Source organism: Panulirus ornatus, chromosome 64 (assembly GCF_036320965.1).
Source record: "Panulirus ornatus isolate Po-2019 chromosome 64, ASM3632096v1, whole genome shotgun sequence".
NCBI lineage: Eukaryota > Metazoa > Arthropoda > Malacostraca > Decapoda > Palinuridae > Panulirus > Panulirus ornatus.
In genome coordinates this window covers 319,758-344,893 of record NC_092287.1, presented here as the reverse complement: position 1 = coordinate 344,893, position 25,136 = coordinate 319,758, and the positions used below count along the sequence as shown (strand labels likewise).

Here is a 25,136-nt window from a genome sequence, read left to right as displayed (position 1 = left end):
ATTTCACAAAGAATATGGGAAGGAACCATCGTGGGAGATTTCACTACGAGAACGGGTGAGGAAATTCATGTCAATTGGACGAGTGTGTGAGAAGCGGTATCTTGGATGATCCAGTCAGTTTTGAAGCTGTGGACAGAAAGCCCGGGAAACATATCGGTCAAGGTCGTGGAGACGGTGGAGGTCCTTCAGGCTTGCATCTCCGAAATTAAACATATTATAGCCGACACATCTGGAAAGTTTGCATACAAAACACAAAGAACTCTATTAAGCATCGAAGACAGTGGCGTCTGTATGAATTTCTCTAAGGATTTCCTAAAAAGATGGATGTCATGATGAACTGATGTGGCTAATGATGTTGTCTGGCAGGCAGCCTTTGATGTTAGTGGCAGGTAAATCGATCCGGAGCAGGTGCCAACATGAAAGCACTGGAGAAACTCTCCTAAACGTAGTGTTTGGAGTAGGAGACGAAGGGATCTGGCGTGAGCATGTCTCTGATGCAGCAGACCTTGCCAGTGACGAACGCAACATGACCATATCAATCTTTTTGGCGCACATCTGGAAGCCATGAGCATAATGAAGGGGGCAGAGTTGCAATAGAACATCTGGCACGACCTATGCTAACCTTTTCGACGAAAAGCTATCAAAAGTATGTATCGGAAGGTTATATTCTATGGCCTCCCAGGTCTCCAGACCTGGAATCTTTGTACTATTCCTCATATTGACATTGCATGATAAGCTTGCACGCTCCGCACCCACGAGTTGTCACACACACACACACACACACACACACACACACACACACACACACACACTAGGAATGATAAGCGTAACATCATACGACCCAGCCAGACGCACTCGTGAGAGTGCCAACAACAACAATGAATACGTGTTGACCAAGATATCGTACGGGTGGGCGTAGCATGAGTGACACATACGATAAAGGCGAAAAAAATTCCGACGAGAACCGTTTCTAATTAACTTTAGAATAAAAAGAAAGATTCTGTTTAGCCTCATGATATTTGTTGAATACTTCTGCTCTGACAAATACTTGAAACGAAGGAATAGAATTCCTTCGACTATATATATATATATATATATATATATATATATATATATATATATATATATATATATATATATATATATATATATATATACATACATATATATATATATATATATATATATATATATATATATATATATATATATATATATATATATATATATATATATATTCATTATTTATCAATTTTGCTTTGTCGCTGTCTTCCGCGTTTGCGAGGTAGCGCAAGGAACCAGACGAAAGAAATGGCCCAACCCACCCCCATACACATGTATATACATACACGTCCACATACGCAAATATACATACCTATACATCTCAATGTACACATATATATACACACACAGACACATACATATATACCCATGCACACAATTCACACTGTCTGCCTTTATTCATTCCCATCGCCACCTCGCCATATATATATATATATATATATATATATATATATATATATATATATATATATATATATATTTCTTTTTTTTTTCATATTATTCGCCATTTCCAGCGATAGCGATGTAGCGTTAAGAACAGAGGACTGGGCCTTTGAGGGAATATCCTCACCTGGCCCCCTTCTCTGTTAATCCCTTTGGAAAATTAAAAAAACAAACGAGAGGGGAGGATTTCCAGCCCCCCGCTCCCTTCCCTTTTAGTCGTCTTCTACGACACGCAGGGAATATGTGGGAAGCATTCTTTCTCCCCTATCCCCAGGGATAATATATATATATATATATATATATATATATATATATATATATATATATATATATATATATATATATACATTAAGAGTAAATGTGAATAAGAGCAAGGTTATTAGGTACAGTAGGGCTGAGGGTCAAGTCAATTGGGAGGTAAGTTTGAATGGAGAAAAACTGGAGGAAGTAAAGTGTTTTAGATATCTGGGAGTGGATCTGGCAGCGGATGGAACCATGGAAGCGGAAGTGAATCATAGGGTGGGGGAGGGGACGAAAATCCTGGGAGCCTTGAAGAATGTGTGGAAGTCGAGAACATTATCTCGGAAAGCAAAAATGGGTATGTTTGAAGGAATAGTGGTTCCAACAATGTTGTATGGTTGCGAGGCGTGGGCTATGGATAGAGTTGTGCGCAGGAGGATGGATGTGCAGGAAATGAGATGTTTGAGGACAATGTGTGGTGTGAGGTGGTTTGATCGAGTAAGTAATGTAAGGGTAAGAGAGATGTGTGGAAATAAAAAGAGCGTGGTTGAGAGAGCAGAAGAGGGTGTTTTGAAATGGTTTGGGCACATGGAGAGAATGAGTGAGGAAAGATTGACCAAGAGGATATATGTGTCGGAGGTGGAGGGAACAAGGAGAAGTGGGAGACCAAATTGGAGGTGGAAAGATGGAGTGAAAAAGATTTTGTGTGATCGGGGCCTGAACTGGAAAATGAAACACGATAAGTTCGTAAGTGCACTTTCGTGTAATGATCATATCATCAGGGGAGATACAAAAGAGAAACATAACAGTCAGTTGATATACAAGGAAGAGACGTATCATAGACACCAATGGTAAACAAGCGTTACCCGAATGGTGGAGATCAGGTTGGCACGTCCGAGTCTGGCAACATGCGTATCATATAATTTTTATGTGGACATGAAAGGGAACTGTCTGCAAATTTCATCTACAATAAAGCTGTCCAATTCATATAGACCTTTATTGATATTAATGTTATAATTCTCTATATATCTAATAATAATAGAAGATTGAATATTTCTCGTGGCACAAGAGTTAAGAGTTAATAACTGAGTTGGCATTACTAAAGACAATACAAAGATCAAAATTCTTAACATGACTAAACAAAGTATTTGACTTTCACTCTGTTCTTATACTATATTTATGTTGATTAAGTCTAGCATAAAGATTCTTACCAGTTTGCCCAACATAAAACATTAGAGTTTGTACATGGTACTCTATGAATGCAGCCCGCAGAACTTTCTGTGAGTTCCTGATTAAGACATTCTTTATAGCAACATTTACATTAAAAGATTTAAGCAACCTGGGAAGTAATGTAAAATTATCACTAAAAAGGAGAACTAAAAGAATCTTGGTGTCTAAGGGAGGTTCAGGCATAACTCTACAAAATGATTTCTTTGCCAACTTAATGGATTCATCAATGAAAGAGCTAGGATACTTTTAACTTGGGGTCAAATTGGATTGTATCTTCTCAAACTCAGCATCAATAAACTCTGGACTGCATATCCGTACTGCCCTAAGGAACATAGACTGGAATGATGATAATCTAACTATGTCATGCTGAAGTTAGTAATAATGGACATGAAGAAACATTGGTAGGTTTTCTGTATAAGCTAAATTCAAACATGTTTCCATCCCTATGGATCATGCAATCTAAAAATGGTAAAATACCTCTATTTTCTGCTTCTACAGTAAAGTTGATGGAAGGTACTAAATTGCTAAGTAAACGGAGAAATGTTTGTAAATTTTCGTTTTTTGGTCAAGACAAGTAAGAACAGCTACACACCTCAGCCAAACTGCATTAGAGGGTTATCGTTGTCACATTCACTGTCTCGTCAGCAGGAAACGTGGACGCAGCGACAGCGTATACGGTCTTAGAATTATTTTGAATTCTTGAAGATGATGAGTCTTTTCGATTGGTTGTTATACCATGAGGTTATCGGCCTTAATGACCCCAGCAGTCATTAGGCCTGAATTCGAAAGCCTCAACCACGTACAGAACCACTGTGACTCAGGGTTCTACCAAAGCCTTCATGACTTCATACCTTCATCTTATGTGACTTTTTCAAGTACAATCAACAGGTATTTTCAAACAATTAGCGTTATCGTTTCAAAACTCTCTTACAACACTGGGACAAATATGATAGTTATCTCACTGAAACAAGAGTGGCTGGCACTTGGTGGTGTTGTGGTTGATCAAGCTCACCATTATATGGCTACCTTCACTACGGCTGTTTCCAATGGACAGAAGTTTGTTGCTATGTTGGAGAGAGAGAGAGAGAGAGAGAGAGAGAGAGAGAGAGAGAGAGAGAGAGAGAGAGAGAGAGAGAGAGAGAGAGAGAGAGAATGGCAACTGCGTCACATGTAGCGCCATGAGATGTGCTGGTGGAAAGTGAGCATGAAAATTGCATCAGATGTGGTGCCATGAGACATTCTCATCAGGAGTGGTGGTAGGCCGGAGGTGGTGTCCCGCTTGACGTCATGAGCTGATGGGTGTTCATGACCAACATCCCGGAGTGAGAAGCACCGCTCCCGCTCCCTGACCTTGTTGCATCAGCCTCGTGCCTGATGGTGTACCGTAACGTCCACCCTCCGTCCGTCGTGCGCCATCACAACAAAACATATCCAACAATGTGACGCGTCAAACGTTGTGTCAGGCATCAGTCATGTCGTCAGGTAACGTCTCTAAATTATCAAAGCGTCACAATAACTCTACAGGTAACCCCTATGAAATACAACAGCTTCATCCTTATCAACATATTTACAGGTAGCGTTTATAATTGGTTACAGTATTATAAATTATCTGCAGTTAAAGTATCGTTAAGTTTATCTATCGTCAACTGTATCTATCTTTATCTACCATTAACTTTATCTATCCAGATAATTGAAAAGGAAATTTTGTTTTCACCAAAGTTTTTTATCTTGGTGTTTAGGAGCCTCGCCTTCATGGGTTGTAAATACGTTGTCTGGTCTCTCATAGTCTAACGTTATGATGTATTTTTTCGTTGTACTGAACTCCTAAGCGCATGTGAATCCCAAGTGCATGTGATCCCTGAGAGCATTTGATCTTTGAGCTCACGTGATCCCTGAGTGCACGGACTCTCTGAGCTTATGTGATCCCTGAGTGCATGTTATGATATTCCACGTGTGTGTATCTGTGTCCCTGAGGCATGGCTGGCCTTCACCAGTGACGTATATCTCTCCTGCTTGTAAACACTTCTCTACCCAAGACCGTCACTGAATTGTTTTTAATTTCTTACTGATTCTTTTTATCTCCGCTTTTCACCTTACTTCTCGCACTCCCTGTATCCTTCAGTCTCTTTTCTCTCATCGTCTCCTCATGAAGGAAGGCAGTAGATTCCATAACCATCCCATTACTTCCGATCATATAAGAAATGATCTAAGACAGCCGTCTATCTCCACCATCCGTGAATCATTTTCAAAGTTACTAACCATAAATCAAGCAGCCCTATATTCTCCAGCCATACCTGGTACACATACGTGTAGTCATGTTTTATCTTATGGTTGACAATTTTTGTGACGGTTATTTCGACTGCGTTCCCATTCTATTGTTGTGGATCTATTGTTCGGCAGCCAACCAGAAGGAAATCACGTGTCACTCCGCGGTGACTATAGGGACCATGTAATCATAGAGAGGTGAAGCTTGATGGACCTCCGTCTTCCTCCTCCGCCATTTCAACTTGATATCTGTTCTTTTATCATTTTCTTTTTACAGTGTTGACTTTGTGTTCTCATATCTAGCAGCTTCTGTGACTTTCTGTTTCTCTTTATTCTGTTGTGGTTATTCGTTTGTTATCTACATAACGGTAAACTGATGAAAAGTAACACTTTGGTATACGGAAATAAAGACGACTTCAACTCTTTAAACACCAGAGGAAGAAACAAGTGAGTCATTCGACGTTATGCAAGAGGTCAGTCTGGTGACGCAGGCTCCTCATGTAAATTCCTGTCTGATACCAGAGTGAGCCCATCAGAATCAAATAAGTCAGTGAGATACGGATATAACAAACAGCCACACCCTTTGGCTCTCGCAATTCCAGTTAATTTTAGTTTTGTATTCTCGGTAAGACGCAAGAACCAGCCATCCATTATGGCTTTGACTGACATACTAATTAACTTAGTCTGTTGCTATTGGGTGACAATGCCTGAGGGACGCAATCTGTACTGAAAACATTAGTGAATGAATGAGGTATGTCGTCTTAGTTTGGTTAGAGAGGGATATCGTCTTAGTTTGGTTAGTGAGGGATATCGTCTTAGTTTGGTTAGTGAGGGATATCGTCTTAGTTTGATCACTGAGGGATATCGTCTTCGTTTGATCAGTGAGGGATATCGTCTTAGTTTGGTCAATGAGGGATATCGTCTCAGTTTGGTTAGAGGGATATCGTCTTAGTTTGGTTAGTGTGAAGAACTTATTTGCTAACGTAGATCAAGGACTCGGAAGTATCACTATAATAATCCTTAAAGTGAACGTCTTATTGCCAGGGTATTTGTAGTATGTGTTTAGCAGGGTGAGCACGTACTTGTAAAGTCAGTTTTCGCAAAAACTGTGGCAGTGAAAATCATGAGGAAAAACGACATTCTTTTTCGTCAGCATGACGACAAAGATCACTGTTACGCACAGTAGGGTCCAGGTTGTGAGGGTATAAGAGAGCTGCTTCTTCCTCATGATATATCATCAAAGATTGACTTCTGGGTCATTACAGTGGCATTCACGACTCTCGTCTGCGTAAACAAATCAAGCCTTTCACGGTAACGTAGGACGACCCATTTTTCACCAATCCCAAAGCGAAAGGATGTTGGGGTTGGCTGTGAAACAGCTGCTCGGTGACAACACTAGACAAGGATTCATGGGTAGCTATGTTAAACATTACACTGTATCATGAGATTTGATAACAACTTTATGAGAGAATAATCAGACATCACCTGTTAACAGCAGATAATATGAGATGGACTAATGGAGAGAAGTGAAGCACGGAATGAAGGGGAAGATGTGATCTTATGACGTTTAGACTACCACTTGTTGGACCTACGCACACGTCTGCAGATTACTATATGATTCGGCACTAATGTGACTATGTATGTGTAGGAAACGCTTACATGCGATTGTATGATACAAGTGTACAGCAAGGATCGTGTATGGTGGTGCTAAAACCATATGTTGTGCTGTTGGTTTATGATTGGACTGGTGTATGGCCATGCCAGCTAGTGATAACGGTGGTGTATGACAGTAATAGTGTATGGGTTTAGGGTAATGGCAATAATGACAATGCTTGAGTATGTGTAAGTGTATGGCGGAGATCATGTATGACAATCCTCGATGAAATCAATGTGCATTCACATGTATATACATAAACGCCCACACACGCACATATACATATCTTTACATTTCAACGTATACGTACATATACATACACAGACATATACAAATATACACATGTACATATTCATACTTGCTGCCTTCATCCATTCTCGTCGCCACCCCGCCCACACACGCAAATATACATATACATATGCATATCTCTGCTCTCTCAACCATTCTTTTCATTTCTACACATGTATCTTACCCTTTCATTACTTACTCGAACAAACCACCTCGCATCACATATTGTCCTCAAACATCTCATTTCCAATGCCTCCACCTTCCTCCGTACAACCATATCTATAGCCCGTGCCTTGCAACCATATAATATTGTTGGAACTACTATTCTTTCAAACATATTCATTTTTGCTCTTCGAAATAACTTTCTCGCCTTCCACACATTCTTCATCGCTCCCAGAACCTTCGCCCCCTCCCCCACCCTGTGAATCACTTCCTATTCCTTGGTTCCATTCGCTGCTAAGTCCACTCCCAGTTATCTAAAAACTTCACTTCCTGCAATTTTTCTCCATTCAAACTTACATTCCAATGACTTTATCCATCAATCCTACTGAACCTAATAGCCTTGCTCTTTCTCCTTTCACACACTTTTCTAAACTCAGTCACCAACTTCTGCAGTTTCTCACTCGATTCAGCCACCAGGGCTGTATCATCGGCGAAAAACAACTGACTCACTTCCTAGGCCCTCTCATCCCCAACAGACTGCGTACTCGCCTCTCTCTCCAAAACTCTTGCATTCACCTCCTTAACCACCCCATCCATAAACAAATTAAACAACTATAGGGACATCACACACCCCTGCCGTAGACCAACCTTCACTGGGAACCAATCACTCTTCTCTCTTCCAACCCGTACACATGGCTTACATCCTTGGTAAAAACTTTTCACTGCTTCTAGCAGCTTACGACACACACCATATACTCTTAAGACTTTCCATAAAACATGTATATATGCAGAGATATTAATCTTCTTTTTCATGCTCTCTAATTCTCTCAGTTTTGTTCTACCATTACGTGGGAGCTCAAACATCAGTTGTCCAAAATCATCCATTCTATTTCAATCAAGCTTTCGCCTTCACAGAGGCATCATCAGAAATCTACAAAAAAGAGAAAACTGCGAAACCTTCATTGAAACAAACTGGATAATTTTGGACAAGTGGTGTTTGAGGACCGACCTCATGGGAGAACAATACTGAGAAATTTAGAGAACATAAGAAAGATTAATACCTGTAAATATGCTGTCGTGTTCAATTCTATGTACATTAGAAAAAACGTGCTCCCAGCTTACCCTGGACTGAACCAGAGCATGTGAAGCGTCTGGGGTAAACCATGGAAGGGTCTGAGGGGCCTGGATTTGGATAGGGAGCGGTGGTTTCGGCGCATTACATAAACGCTCACACACGCACATATACATACCTATAAATTCCAACGTACACATACATATACATACACAGACATATACATATATACACATGTACATATTCTTACATGCTGCCTTCATCCATTCCCGCCGCCGCCCCGCCACACATGAAATGGCACCCCCCTCCCCCCCGCGTGCGCGTGAGGTAGCGCTACGAAAAAACAAAGGCTACATTCGTTTACCCTTAGGCTCTAGCTGTCATGTATAATGCACTGAAACCACAGCTCCCTTTCCACATCCAGGCCCCACAAAACTTTCCATGGTTTACCCTACACGCTTCACATGCCCTGGTTCAATCCATTGAAAGCACATCGACCCCGGTATACTACATCGTTCCAATTCACTCTGTTCCTTGCATGCCTTTCACCCTCCTGTATGTTCAGGCCCCGAACGATCAATACCTTTTTCACTCCACCCTTCCACCTCCAATTTGGTCTCCAACTTCTCCTCGTTCCCTCCACCTCTGATACATATATCATATTTGTCAATCTTTCCTCACTCATTCTCTTCATGTCAACAAACAACCTCAATACACCCTCTTCTGCTTTCTCAACCACACTCTTTTTATCACCACATATCTCTCTTACCCTTCCATTACTTACTCGATCAAACCACCTCACTCCACATATTGTCATCAAACATCTCATTCCAACACATCTACCCTCCTCCGCACAACCCTATCTATAGCCAGTGCCTCACAACCATATAACATTGTTAGAACCACTATTCATTCAAACATACCCATTTTTGCTCTCCGAGATAGCGTTCTCGCCTTCCACACTTTCTTCAACGCTCCCAGAACCTTCGCCCCCTCTCCCACTCTGTGACTCACGTTTCCATGGTTCCATCCGCTGCCAAATCCACTCCCAGATATCTAAAACACTTCACTTCCTCCAGTTTTTCTCCATTTAAACTTACCTCCCAATTTACTTGTCCCTCAACCCTACTGTACCTAATAACTAACCATGCTCTTATTCACATTTACTCAAAGCTTTCTTCTTTCACACACTTTATCAAACTCAGTCACAAACTTCTGCAGTTTCTCACCCGAATCAGCCACCAGCACTGTATCATCAGCGAACAACAACTGACTAACTTACCAAGCCCTCTCATCTACAACAGACTGCATACTTGCCCCTCTCTCCAAAACTCTCGCATTCACCTCCCTAACAACCTCATCCATAAACAAATTAAACAACCATGGAGACATCACGCACCCCTGCCGCAAATCGACATTCACTGGGAACCAATCACTTTCCTCTCTTCCTACTCGTTTACATGCCTTACATCCTTGACAAAAACTTTTCACTGCTTTTAGCAAATTACCTCCTACACCATATACTCTTAATACCTTCCACAGAGCATCTCTATCAACGCTATCATATGTCTTCTCCAGATCAATAAATGCAACATTCAAATCAATCTGTTTTTTCTAAGTATTTCTCACATACATTATTCAAAGCAAACTCCTGATCCACACATCCTTTACCACTTCTGAAACCACACTGCTTTTCACCAATCTGATGCTCTGTACATGCCGTTACTCTCTCAATCAATATCCTCCCATATAATTATTTCCAAGGAATACTCAACAAACTTATACCTCTGTAATTTGAACACTCACTTTTATCCTCTTTGCCTTTGTACAATGGTACTATGCATGTATTCCGCCAATCCTCATGCACTTCACCATGAACCATATATACATTGAATGTCCTCACCAACCAGTCAACAATTTTATATATATATATATATATATATATATATATATATATATATATATATATATATATATATATATATATATATATATACACACATATATGAAAGGCGTGCAAGGAATAGAGTGAATTAGAACGATGTGGTATACCGGGGTCGACGTGCTGTCAATGGATTGAACCAGGGCGTGTGAAGCGTCTGGGGTAAACCATGGAAAGTTCTGTGGGGCCTGGATGTGGAAAGGGAGCTGTGGTTTCGGTGCATTATTACATGACAGCTAGAGACTGAATGTGAACGAAAGTGGCCTTTGTTGTCTTTTCCTAGCGCTACCTCGCGCACATTTGGGGGGAGGGGTTTGTTATTTTCATGGGTGGCGGGGTGGCGACGGGAATGAATAAAGGCAGACAGTATGAATTATGTCCATGTGTATATATGTATATGTCTGTGTGTGTATATATATGTATACGCTGAGATGTATAGGTATGTATATATTGCGTGTGTGTATGTTTAGGTATATACATATGTATGTGGGTGGGTTGGGCCAATCTTTCGTCTGTTTTCTTGCGCTACCTCGCTAACGTGGGAGACAGTGACAAAGCAAAATAAATATATATATATATATATATATATATATATATATATATATATATATATATATATATATATATATATATATATAGTCTGGTTTAGATACGTGGATGACGCGTGGTCGTTGTAGCCATCCTCCCAAGATTGTGATGTTTTCTTTAATGAATTATATAACATCCGCCCAACTATCAAATTCAAGATGGAATGGGAAAAAGAAGGCAAACTGCCCTTTCTAGATTTGTTGATAAATAGAGAATCTGATCACTTGTCCTTTAAAATCTACAGGAAGCCTACCAACTTTTAGAGTTATATCAATTATTTCTCAGTACATGATTCTGCTATAAAAATGTCAGTAATTATGTCTATGTTTTTAAGAGCACTACGGATATGTGATCCCTTAGGCCTGGTAGACGAAAGTAGTCATATAACACGTATCTTTAGGCAGTTATATTATCCCAGTTGGTTTGTGAACTAAGCTGACTGGAAAGCTAGGAAGACATTTTATGTTTCTTGTAACAATGATGTGACAAATGTGGATAGTCTTAATGTTTAGTGTTGCGTTATTCTCCCAACTTAGATAATCTAAGACATGTTCTAAAAAAACATTTCTTGTAATGTTGCTTTCCAGTATAATAACACTATCAGCAAGACCTTAATAAACAGTAGGCCAAATCATGCAACAACTGGGAGTGTTTACGCCGTCAAATGCAAGGCATGTAAATATATTTATGTAGGCCAGACCGGTAAGACTGTAACGGAGAGGTGTTATTGGCACCGACATTCAGTACGGAGGGATGACCAAAAAATGCGATCGCTAAACACTGTCATGAAAATGATCACCCCACAGATCTTGAAAATCCCGTTATTTTACACCCCTCTGCTGATTATGCCATTCTTAACGTCATTGAATCTGATCTAGTTGCCAATATTATGAACTTTGATTTGTCCCCAGACAATTTCAGAGTCCATCCAAGCATTAACCAAGTCCTTATGAAAGAAGTGATAAAACACGAAAACGTAAACAATGTTGTCCATGACACACCCAGCTACCCAGGTTAACCCCCATCACGTGGCCCCCCGCCCCCCTTACTCACTACACCTTACAACGGTTACAGCCAGACAAAGCAGACAGTTCTTGGTCTATAAAGATTGGTGTTGGATGGCGGGAATCAAGTGCGATGTTGGTATTTGAATGATTTTGTTGAGTACTGGCACCTGATGAAGTGGATTGTTTCCACGAGACATGTTGCGCAACATGTATAGAAAAATAGCATGTTAAATAAAATTGTGAGCTCCCACTGAAGTTCAATTTCACCCTATATATATATATATATATATATATATATATATATATATATATATATATATATATATATATATATATATATATATGGAAAACATATTCTGATGTATAGAAAGTATCTTAAACTCCAACCTGTCAAGAAAGAAGCTGAAAACCTTACATATATCAGTTTTAAAAACTTATTTACTGATGATAATTATCATATTAATCTTTGTCTGGCATAAGTCTAAATGTAGGGCTCGTGTTTGATAACGGTCCTGTAATGTTGTTGTTGTATGTCGCTGTTTGTGCAGGGCAACGTCCACATGTGGTAACTTATATAACAGTGAAACATCACAAGCTTCCACGTGGATGGAGAGAGCTCAAACATCCTATAATGACAAATTGCGTTGCACGGACCGGTTCCTGTCCGCCTCGGGCCAGGGGCCTGATTGGCCATCTGGTTTTAGAAGTGGGTGTAAGGACCTTCTTGGGTGGAGTGTTTGTTGCTATGTGCTATGTACCTGTCTGCGAGGAGTGGTGTCTCTTTTACTGTGTTTTCCTTTTATTTCGTCTTACTTTTCTAGGCCTTGATGAAATCATAGATTACAGTAGAAGTAAATTCTGGGCACTGAGCACACTAGGAACAGAGGGACTGATACATCATTACTAGAACTTATCTTTATAATCTATCATAGATATTGAGAATATCATATATGATAATCCAAGTGATATAAATCATCACTTAATACTACATCTCCTCCATTAAATATCTTGGTATCTTGGTCCCATGTGCTGAAGCTGGTGTGCAAAAACTAAATCGACAATGTACACACAGACTCAGAGTTCTTCGAGGTGTTGCAGGGTACAATCCTTATTATGGTGCAAATATCAGAATTGTTAAAATGATGTACTTAGCTTATATTTGGTCTCTCATAGATTACCATGCACCAGTTTTGGTCGTACACAAAGGCAGCAACAGACTTGAAAAAATGCAAAATGAAGCCTGAAATATCGTAACTTGGTTGCTCGAAGTCCACTAAAGTACTCAACATGTAGAAAGAACTTGGTATTCCCAGCACTGAAGACACAATACTTGAAATCAGTCTTATGATTGGACTGAAACCTCTGCATGGTAATCCAGATGGTGTTGCCTCTAAAGAATTGTTAAACAATATAGGCCTCCGTGAGAATGACAAAGCTAGCCTTTAGCCAAACTTCCACTTAGTAAAAGTGATGTTGAAAACAATGTTGGGTTGTCAATTAGAAGCCCCAGAATTGCACTTAAAAAGGCACTAAATAACCTCTTTGAAGCACGAAGAAGAGTTCAGATAAGCATAAGTTGAAACATTTCCCATCACAGTGAAATATGTCATGTAAAACATGTATATGGAGAAAGCGATAAGATCAGCATATTACATGATGTGACTATTAGACTAAGGCTAGGCTATAGGTACAATTGGCGCTGTGACCTAACTGGAGACGTTAAAGGTGTGAATTGTAAAGTTTGTGGTCAAAGATTTGAACACAAACTAGAACACTATGTCTTAGAATTTGAAAAAATAGAGCCATTTGGGGACAGAGCTATACCAACCCTGCAAGAAATGTCATAACGTCTTACTGTTAACAACAAGATATCTGAGATTTTAAATTTGTATCCACTTTTTGCATCTAGTCGGTAAAACTTCCCATCTGAAACTATGTAATGTATATACTGAAATACGTATTGTAACATGTAATATCAACCCACTGGGGTCTGACTAAGACCCTTTGCGACCCATGTAATCCTTTTTGCGCTACCTCTCACAAGATGAGCATGCGGTGCACAATAACTTTGCCGGGGACACCGGCACAGATAAAATATTACTGGAATGTGGTTAAAGAGGATATGAAAAGAGCACCAATATAACCTATGTAAACAAAGAGTTCGACAAAGCTATTATATCATAGATTGGGAAACGGAGTTCAGTAGCCGGAAACCAGGGCATTATGATGAAACTTGCTAAGATAGAGTAGGTATATGGGTAACTCTAACATTACTGACAGAATGAAGATTACATGGGTTTGATTTGATGACACTCCACCAAACCGGCAGTTGAAAGGCATACGTTGAATAAAAGCTCTAGTGGGATAAGGGAGAGGCAAAGAAACTTTGAAATGAATATTGTGGTTAAGACAAGTAACATTCCAAAACTTTCCCACATGTTCATCCAGAGCAAATTATCAAAGAGCAACTGTTAAGAGTAAGGGATTCAGAGGGAAAAATTTCTGAGGAAGATGCAAAGATGAACCAAATGACAAGCTCAAAAGTATTTTCTCAGGGGAAGACACCTACAACCCCAGCACCAGTGGGGTGGTATTGGGATAGGCATGACGACACAATAAAGTAGCGACAGAGATCACAAATCAAAGTGGGTGGAGAAAAAGTGGGGCTAGAAATGGTTGTGGGTGGAATGGAAGTGGGCTAGAGGTGGTTGTGGGTGGAGAAGAATTGGGCTAGAGATGGTTGTGAGTGGAGAAGGAGTGGGCTAGAGGTGGTTGTGGGTAGAAAGGAGGTGGGCTAGAGATGGTTGTGGGTGGAGATGAAGTGGGCTAGAGATGGTTGTGGGTGGAGATGAAGTGGGCTAGAGATGGTTGTGGGTGGAGAGGAAGTGGGCTAGAGATGGTTGTGGGTGGAGAGGAAGTGGGCTCCAGGTGGTTGTGGGTGACAAAAGGAAGGAGAGGGATGATGGTGTGGGAAGCTATCTAACCCGCGTGTTGGCGTCTGGCACACCTCTCACTTGGCGTGGACAGACCTCCGCCCAATTGGTGTGGACAGAATTGCACCTTCTTTGGATTTCATCCTTAGTAAATCTAGAACAGCACATGACACGTTCCAGCAGGATACCTAGGCATGGTCTTCTAGACAGCGATCTCAGGCTGACCTTTGAATCAAAGAAACTTTATACAAGAGTCTTGCCAGACACCTCGTGCACACTATGCACCTTGTTGCTGATAACCATCTCAATCAATGATATCTCAGCGTATATTTCTTTGTCAGCATAACGCTTTTTACCTGGTAAATTGTGTACCAAGTGCTCGATGGTACCAGGAATTGTAGGGAAAGAGACAGAAGAACCACAGAGTCAAGGTTAGCAGTATGGCAGGGTAATCATGATGGCAAGGTTAACAGGATGGCAGGGTAATCATGATGGCAAGGTTAGCAGGATGGCAGGGTAATCATGATGGCAAGGTTAGCAGGATGGCAGGGTAATCATGATGGCAAGGTTAGCAGTATGGCAGGGTAATCATGATGGCAAGGTTAACAGGATGGCAGGGTAATCATGATGGCAAGGTTAGCAGGATGGCAGGGTAATCATGATGGCAAGGTTAGCAGGATGGCAGGGCAATCATGATGGCAAGGTTAGCAGGATAGCAGGGTAATCATGATGGCAAGGTTAGCAGGATGGCAGGGTAATCATGATGGCAAGGTTAGCAGGATGGCAGGGCAATCATGATGGCAAGGTTAGCAGGATAGCAGGGTAATCATGATGGCAAGGTTAGCAGGATAGCAGGGTAATCATGATGGCAAGGTTAGCAGGATGGCTTGCGCAATATCTACTGTAGTTGTTGACCATGAGATCAAGGAGAAAGATTCCGATGGATATTCTTTCCTTTCCTCCTCAGACGAAGTGTTTTGTGCTTCTAGCCTGAATGCTGGACCAGACAAACGTAAACACTAAGACAGTCAGACAAGACATAGTATATTTCACTTATGCTTTCTTTATGTCAGAAATGACAACATGAATAACTGATATCTTAAGATATAACGAAAACATCTTATAGACAAACACTTCGTATTCATACAAATTCTTGTACAGTGCCATGTGTTATAGGCAGTGGTGGGATCTGCTACAAGATGACAAGGATGGTGTTGGACTCAGCGTCTACAACAGTGACGACGTGATGTCTGACCTTTACAAAGTTTGCAGACTCAGGAGGTAAGATTACTTAACTTCTTGAGGGCGTTGTTGGTGGCTGCACTTCAGCACAAATGGAGGCTTTGTTCCTTAACTATCTAAACTGATGACACCATCGTCCACCACTGTCAGCAATTTAGCTCTTTTATCTGCCCTGATCCACATTTTCCCGCGCCACTGTCTGTGACCCTCAACACACTATAAACATTCATTTTGATTTGTACCGGTATTATTGGGTAATCTATTATGCATCCCATTGTCCTAAATGAGAAAAGTGGTTACGATCTTAGAATTTCAGGTATCTTTTATCAACAATAATGTGTTGTGATATTTCACGCAGGGTTAGTTTAGACCTATAACTGAAAGGCGTTATTTTCACATTCTAACACATATTGCTCTATTTTGTATCCAGATCTATGTACACACACTTTACAATATACATAATCAACATTTCCAGATAGGCCAAAGCGCCAATACTACCTATGGCTTAGCATCACTTAGCAATCACATCTCGTAATCTGTTGATTTTGTTACTTTCTCCATATACATGTTTTACTTTACACGTTTCACTGTGATGGAAAATGTTTGTACCTGTGTTTATCTGTACTCGTCTACTTGCTTCCAAAAGGTCCGTTAGTTCCATTCTAACTAGAGTTTTGAGGCTTCTGACTGACAGCTCAATGCTATTTTCAACAAATCTTGTAGTAAGTGAAAGTCTGGCTGAAGCATCAACTTTGTTATGCTCACGGAGGCCTTCACTTAGTAACTTGTGTTTTGTGTTTTTCGTTAAATCATTTTCTTGGCCTTCAAATTTCCCATCTAGATTCATTCCTCCATCCCTTTATATCCGAAACTGTCTCTCCATCATTACGTATTGTTACGTCATCACACTCTGGCTCAGCTCTGGGTATCATCGCTCCATTTTCGTACGAAGCGTGAGGTCCCCGTCTCCCCTGAGCTTTCTTAGCTCCCAGGCCTGGCTCTATCCCTCTACATTTCTGCAAGATTCACTTTCTAAAATCTAACAGTCATTCTTCAGAGCACCATCTCTCCTCTCTAAGGCCAGCTGTCCGTTCATATTAGATATCTAGTTTTAATCTCTACCATCGTCTACACTTCAAGGGTGGTATTCGAGCTTACTGTAATATAAAACTCCCACTGCTCACTTCACGGACCTTAAACCTCTTAAGGTGGAGGTCATTTGGCTCAGAATCTTTTTGTTCACTATAACTTTGCTTTACATGTAGTAGTTGCCCAACTAATTCCTTCAACTATGAACAACTCTGAGATTGAAATCCTCTAAACAGGAGATTTTAGTGCACTGGCGGGGGAGAGGCTTTTTCTCTTTCCTATATAAAAATCTGAAACAAATCATCAAACACACAAGACGAGTTGCCAACCGTCACGACCACTGCTTTAACAGAGTCTTTACACTTCTTGACCTCACACGGTAAGTACACTATTTCTGCCCTTTAAGGTTTTCCAAGCAGAACCTTACTTCAAAGTGTGCACGCCGCCCCCTACCTGCACGAGACGCCATCTCTGGCACCCTAGGAGACCTCATCCCTCATCTTTGTATAGCTTCTTTACTAGCTTCCCTAGGACGGGCATTATTGTGGTGCCTGATGTTGTGCCGGACGCATAGCAGGGGTTATCTTAGTTGGCATGGTGTTCTACGTCCCATCTTCTACACCTCCCCCCCACCCCCTAAACACACACACACACACACACACACACACACACACACACACACACACGCACCCACACACAGCCATCATGAGCTTGATCGCTCCTATTCATATAACTGTCGCATCAGACCAGAACGCTCCGGTCCTAGAAAATCTTCCCTTCACCTGATACCCATTCCTCTTACATCTCTGCTCAGAACTACTGGTGAGATGTTCTTCGCAAAAAGTGCACCATTATAATCGATGTGCTGAGTTGTCGTCTTTAGTGCCACAATCGTTTTGGTCCTTAACCCAAAACATGCAAAAAATGACGCAGTTCAGCCTTTCCTAGTCTTCTGCAATTTAATCAGTCTATAGCCAGCACACCAGATGATAAAGCGGCCCTCTTTGGTACCTACTTTTCCTCTAATTCAATATAGATGATGATTCTAATCCTCTGCCTCCATCTCCTCCCGCTGAATGTATTCCATCTACATTTTCCTTGCACAATGTTTTCCGAGCTCTCTCTCATCGCCAAATGGACAGGGCGTGTGCAAAAAGGAAAGTTCCTCTGAAATACCTCCCATCCTTGCTCGTCTATTTCGTCCTTGTCTAAAAATCCAAACTTCTTGCACTTGGAATCACGCTATGATACATTTCATCCCTAAGAAAAGGGACCGTTCTAACCCTTCCAAATCTCACCCATTCTGCTTTCTGTAAAGTTTTTGAAACTCTCCTTATTTCTCATTTCCTCAAACACTTCGAATCCTGTTCTCTTCTCTCTCATCACCAGTCCGAAGTTTCCCTTGGATCTGCTTTTTTCCAAATTTTTCGTCGGTCCTTCACAAACAGCATCATCATGCCTCTTACTTCTATTACTCCATATCCTTCTAAATACGTCTCATCAGAGGATAACAATGTTTTGGTTCATCTCAGGTTTACTAGCTGTTCCTGGTAATTAGGTTTATAGTTCATTCTTGATTAAAAGGTATTCTAAGTGTAGTGAAGTGAGATTAAGTTTCACTGCTGCAGTGGTGATCTTGAGCAGCATGCCCATTACATGCTCCCTTGTGCATCACAGTATTCACTGTTCACTGCCAGTTACTTCCCTATTCATCAGAGTCGTCAGACCTATGCATGAGAACTATCGACATCACATTAGAAACTTGTTAGACAACAGTAAGTATAGTAATCATGTATGATGTCACGTACGCTGAAGTAGGTCTCGCAAAATGTGTTAAATACAAGACTTGTAGTGGTAGGAAGCAACACACGTCAAGTGTTATCTTCACTCCGTGATGACACAGATGCCACTCATTAAAAATTGGATCATGTTAAGATAACTGGGTCGAGGGGAAAGGTCACCATGCATGGCAACTGGAAACATTTGATATGTGAGTCACCCTTGTTGCCTGTACTCACAATCAACCGTGACTTTTCACTGTCCAGAGACTCGTCAAACACTGTTCTCCAGTCAGCAACTTCCGTCAGACACTGTTCTCCAGTCAGAGCCCAAAGGCAAACAGAATTTTATGCAAAGGTCGTCATCTCTCGCTGAGAACACAGGCACTTGTGTGGACAATATCAAGCTGTCATTGTACAAGCAGAATGATGCCAGTGGTACTGTTTGCGACTTACATGAATCTTGTATTGGATAGTTCAGTATGATATATTTGTTTCTGCATGAGCTTGTTCTGCTGTTATTGTCTGATATATTGGATATAGTCATACGTGAGGTATATGTGTGAAATACAGTCGGCTGTTTAAAAGATATATGAACTTTGCAAATGACAAACAATAAAGATAGAGAATACGTCGGTCACCACTGTTATACAGTACGGAGATGATAGGTTCTACATAAGTTACAGTAAGAGTATAACCCACCCATGGCAACAACAGTATAACCTATGGCAACAACAGTATAACCCATGGCAACAACAGTATAACCCATGACAACAACAGTATAACCCATGCCAACGACAGTATGACCCATGGCAACAACAGTAACATCATGACCACAACAAGAGCAAGCATACCAGCAACACCAGAGATACACCGCGTCACCAGTACCAGTGAGAACAAACCGAGGGTTGAACCAGCGACTTACCACCACTAGGGAGGGGGGAACAGTGACAACAGCAACAGCATGGGAGGAACAGTGACAACAACAACAGCACGGGAGGAACAGTGACAACTAAAAATGGAAAAACATGGGAAAGATACATAACAGGAGACCTTATGGTTCATGATGAAGTCAGTTGTTTCAAGAAACAGGATAGCTAAGCAGATGGCACCTTCCACTCTCCTGTCTCTGGCTCAACTGTCAGAGGGAAAAAAGAATGAGAAGGAAAGTATCTTGCAACACAGGAGGGAGACACTCCCATGGCAATCTTATACGAAATTCTTGACCGAAAATTTTTTCTCTTAATTTCATGACGCTGGCTTCTGAAAAAGGACATGATTAATGGTTGGCTAGATGTTTTGCTGACGGCTTAAGTTATCAAGTTTGGAAAAAAGAAGGATAAGGGCTGGTCTGATACAGGCGTTCAGAACTATCAAATGCTTCCATAATCTCGATCCAACGACTTACATAGGGATAGATTCGGTTTGGTTTCACTTGTAGTGATGGAAACAAACTCGTGGGCAAACGTTTTACCTCGAATAAGGCGAAATAAATTTTCTTTAACAGGATTGTTAACATATGGAATGATTTACCAAATAGAATGGCTGAAAGCAGTAACAAAAATACGTATAACAATGGACTATAAACATTTCGCTTCAAATCCAAGACTGATATCATTCACGCCTCCTTTGCTAATGAAAAATTTATAATGATATTCTATTTTTGAAATGTACGTCTTTCTGCTCTTACTACATTGACCTATGATTTTCACATCTCTCCCACTATTACAAACAGCCTCAAAAGGACGCAGTGATCTGCTGCTGTTTAAATTCCTGTGTATTCCTTTGTAAAATGTATAATTTTGAATCTACCTTCGTTGAAACCCATATGTCAAGTCTGCTCACACTGCCAGTTTATCTAAATCCCTATGATTATTTAGGGAGTCCTCCTCTGAGTGTCTATGCTTCTTAACTTCGTGTCGACAGCAAATCTTGAAGTTCTGCTGATAAACATGGGAGAGCAGTGACAACGACAGTATGGGAAGGCACAGTAACCCGTCCTCCTCAAACAACATGCCGTCAGCTGTGCTCGCCGGTCGGATGATTACCCACTTGGCCACTACAACTTTTTGCGAGCTATCAGCCTGGAACCTACCAGTCCAGCCGGTGGCTGAGACTAGTCAACGTTCGTCCACCTGTCTTGCAGGTTTCGTAAGTCTGTGGTGGAGAGATATGTCGCAGCCGAGCAGAAGCCCCTCCACAACTCAAGTGTAGTTCTGATGGAAAGCATATTTGCCTCTGGTCATGAGAAGATACGTTTTACAAGTTAGTCTGCGTGGATGTAGCTGTGGCTATGGAGGTAGTCAAGGTTTAGTTAGGTTATGTAACATCCTGGGCGGGACCCGGCGGGTGGCAACGTTCTAAAAAAAGAAAACCCCGCCTCAGGCGAAGTCTACTGTAGTGACGTCTCTGTGAACCACACAACCTCCCCGACCAGACCTCCCACCACAGAACCTGCCAAGTCAGCCCTTCAGCCACACAACCTGCCAGGCCAGCCCTTCAGCCACACAACCTGCCAGGCCAGCCCTCCCGCCGCACAACCTGCCAGGCCAGCCACAGTAGAACACGGATACACCTGTAACCTTCAGGTTGGTAGAACAGGTTTGAGGAGTTTTTCTCCAGGTGGTAACAGCAGGAAGGTCCCACTATACTGACGCCATAGCTCGCCAGTGCTGCGTCAGAGTGGTGAGAAGACAGAATACCTGGTTGACGGAATATTCCTGACCCTCATCTGTCTGCTTACACACGCTCGCTACCTACCTACTTGAGTTCTCAATCTCAGTAACCATCTGGGTTTGCACATCCAATACTGATTACTGAGTGGTTCACACAGTGAACACGTGAACCACATGGCGTACCCGTGGACGACACACCGCCCGTGGTCTACAGAGGGTGACCATGGTCAACACGGTGTGACCATGGTTCACACAGTGTGACCATGGTCCATACAGTATGATCATGGTCCACACAGTATGGACATGGTCCACACAGTATGCCCGTGGTCCACACTATGTAACCATAGTCCACACAATGTTGCCCTGTCTGACACCTCTGTTGCTACTTATTGGCTGATCTTTGTTCACATTTCCTTACAACTCTTTCCGATTGAACTTTCTTCCAGACTCGGTCACCAGCTTCTAAAGTCTTATGTCTCTCCATTTTTATATTGATGACCCGCCCCCAGCTCTAAGTACCTTTTATTTACTCATTAACCATCCTGTCCATGAACACATCAAACATGGAACATACACATGTAGTTTTAGAATCATCTTATACATATGAAGAAGGTGTTTGAGCTGTTTCTACTGGTAGTTATAGCTAGCGGTGACAGCCTTAACGACCCTGGCAGATGATAGGCCTAAAGCCCAAATAACCAATCAACCAAACAACCAACAGATTAGACGGCTATGGTAACGTTAGAGATCCTTGACACAATTATATCTTTACAGTAAACAACTCACCCTCTTCCCTTTCCTAATCGAACATGTCTTACTCTCCAAGCAAAATTCTTCACTGTATGTTAGCAGCAGTCGATATATGTTTGTATCACCTTCCATGCGGCTTTTCTGTAAATACCAAGCACACGTCATCCTCTCAGAAGCATTTTTCGTACAAATTCTTCAGAGCAAACACTTGGTCCACCTCTAATAATACCACATTTTCCCAAATCGGTAGCTCTCTGCACTTCCCCACAGTCTCTGTCACCATTCTTCCATTCATCTTAACCCCTTACTATGATCTGAGCGTTCAGTTTTGTTTTCTCTGTCTTTATGCAAAGGCTAAACCTTTTACTAATCAGTTAATGACGATACTCTCCCATTTGAAAAATTTAGCCACAGTCCCTTTCACTCCTGATACATTATCACATTACATTACATTATCACAGGGTGGGGGAGGGGGCAAAGGTTCTGGGAGCGTTGAAGAATGTGCTGAAGGCAAGAACGTTATCTCAGAGAACAAAAATGGGTATGTTTGAAGGAATAGTGTTCAAACACCGTTATATGGTTGTGAGGCGTGGGCCAAGATAGGGTTGTGCGGAGGAGGGTGGATGTGTTGAAAATGAGATGTTTGAGGACAATATGCGTCATCAAGTATATTCCACTTTGTTCAGGGGGAACTTATTGTGTTTAATGTTTCCGTGGACAAAAAGGAATACAAATTGGGAGGTAAGTCTGAATGGAGAAAAACTGGAGGAAGTGAAGTGTTTTAGATATCTGGAAGTGGATTTAGCAGCGGATGGAACCATGGGAGTGGAAGTGAGTCACAGGGTGGGGGAGGGGGCAAAGGTTCTGGGAGCGTTGAAGAATGTGCTGAAGGCAAGAACGTTATCTCAGAGAGCAAAAATGGGTATGTTTGAAGGAATAGCGTTCAAACAACGTTATATGGTTGTGAGGCGTGGGCCAAGATAGGGTTGTGCGGAGGAGGGTGGATGTGTTGGAAATGAGATGTTTGAGGACAATATGTGGTGTGAGGTGGTTTGATCGAGTAAGTAATGAAAGGGTAAGAGAGATTTGTGGAAATAAAAAGAGTGTGGCTGAGAGAGCAGAAGAGGGTGTTTTGAAATGGTTTGGTCACATGGAGAGAATGAGTGAGGAAAGATTGACCAAGAGGATATATGTGTCGGAGGTGGAGGGAACGAGGAGAAGTGGGAGACCAAATTGGAGGTGGAAAGATGGAGTGAAAAAGATTTTGAGTGATCGGGGCCTGAACATGCAGGAGGGTGAAAGGCGTGTAAGGAATAGAGAGAATTGGAACGATGTGGTATACCGGGGTCGACGTGCTGTCAGTGGATTGAACCAGGGCATGTGAAGCGTCTGGGGTAAACCATGGAAAGTTTTGTGGGGCCTGGATGTGGAAAGGGAGCTGTGGTATCGGTGTATTACAAATGACAGCTAGAGACTGTGTGAACAAATGTGGCCTGTGTTGTCTTTTCGTAGCGCTACCTAGCACGCACGCGGGAGAAGGGGGTGCCATTTCATGTGTGGCGGGGTGGCAGCAGAGATGGATGAAGGCAGCATGTATGATTGTGTACATGTTTATATATGTATATGTCTGTGTATGTATACGTTGAAATGTATAATGTATATGTGCGTGTGTGGGCGTTTATGTATATACATGTGTATGTGGGTGGGTTGGGCCATTCTTTCGTCTGTTCCCTTGTGCTACCTCGCTAACGCGGGAGACAGCGACAAAGTATAATAAATAAATAAATACTACTACTTGTACTAAACATTCACCATTTCCAGCGTTAGCGAGGTAGCGTTAAGAACAGAGGACTGGGCCTTTGAGGGAATATCCTCATCTGGCCCCCTTCTGCGTTCCTTCTTTGGGGGAAAAAAAAAAGAGAGGGGAGGACTTCCAGCCCCCCGCTCCCTTCCCCCCCAGTCGCCTTCTACGACACGCAGGGAATAATAAATAATTTATATATATATATATATATATATATATATATATATATATATATATATATATATATATATATATATTATCCCTGGGGATAGGGGAGAAAGAATACTTCCCACGTATTCCCTGCGTGTCGTAGAAGGCGACTAAAAGGGGAGGGAGCGGGGGGCTGGAAATCCTCCCCTCTCGTTTTTTTTTTAATTTTCCAAAAGAAGGAACAGAGAATTGGGCCAGGTGAGGGTATTCCCTCAAAGGCCCAGTCCTCTGTTCTTAACGCTACCTCGCTAATGCGGGAAATGGCGAATAGTTTGAAAGAAAGAAAAAGATATATATATATATATATATATATATATATATATATATATATATATATATATATATATATATATATGTATGTATGCGACGACATAAATACACAGAGACATGAATGCTTATCCACTAAGACATAAATCATCGCAACTTTTTCTCGGTTAAATCTATGCCCCTTGGGCGAGTCAAAACACATTTTCCTGGCAATGAAGGGGATGCTGGTTGGTGGTGGTGGCAACAACGTCCAACGACACGTAAAAAGAAAAACTCGATTCCTATTGTGTGGTGCACGAATGGCAACCCAAGCTTACATCCTGAAGTACGTAGCTCATCACCAAGGACGCTGCGCAATCTTGACTTGAATACATTTGCCTTCATCATACGCTGACACGTACTATTTGCTTCAATTCAATGTATATACATACACA

The 25,136-nt window shown here is 41.5% G+C and overlaps 1 protein-coding gene across 2 annotated transcripts in view; it reads right to left on the bottom strand.

The window, feature by feature from the left end:
• Positions 1–25,136, bottom strand: part of LOC139746324 (glutamyl aminopeptidase-like) — a 181,951-nt gene that overhangs the window by 93,219 nt on the left and 63,596 nt on the right. The gene's annotated exons all lie outside the window — the stretch shown is intronic.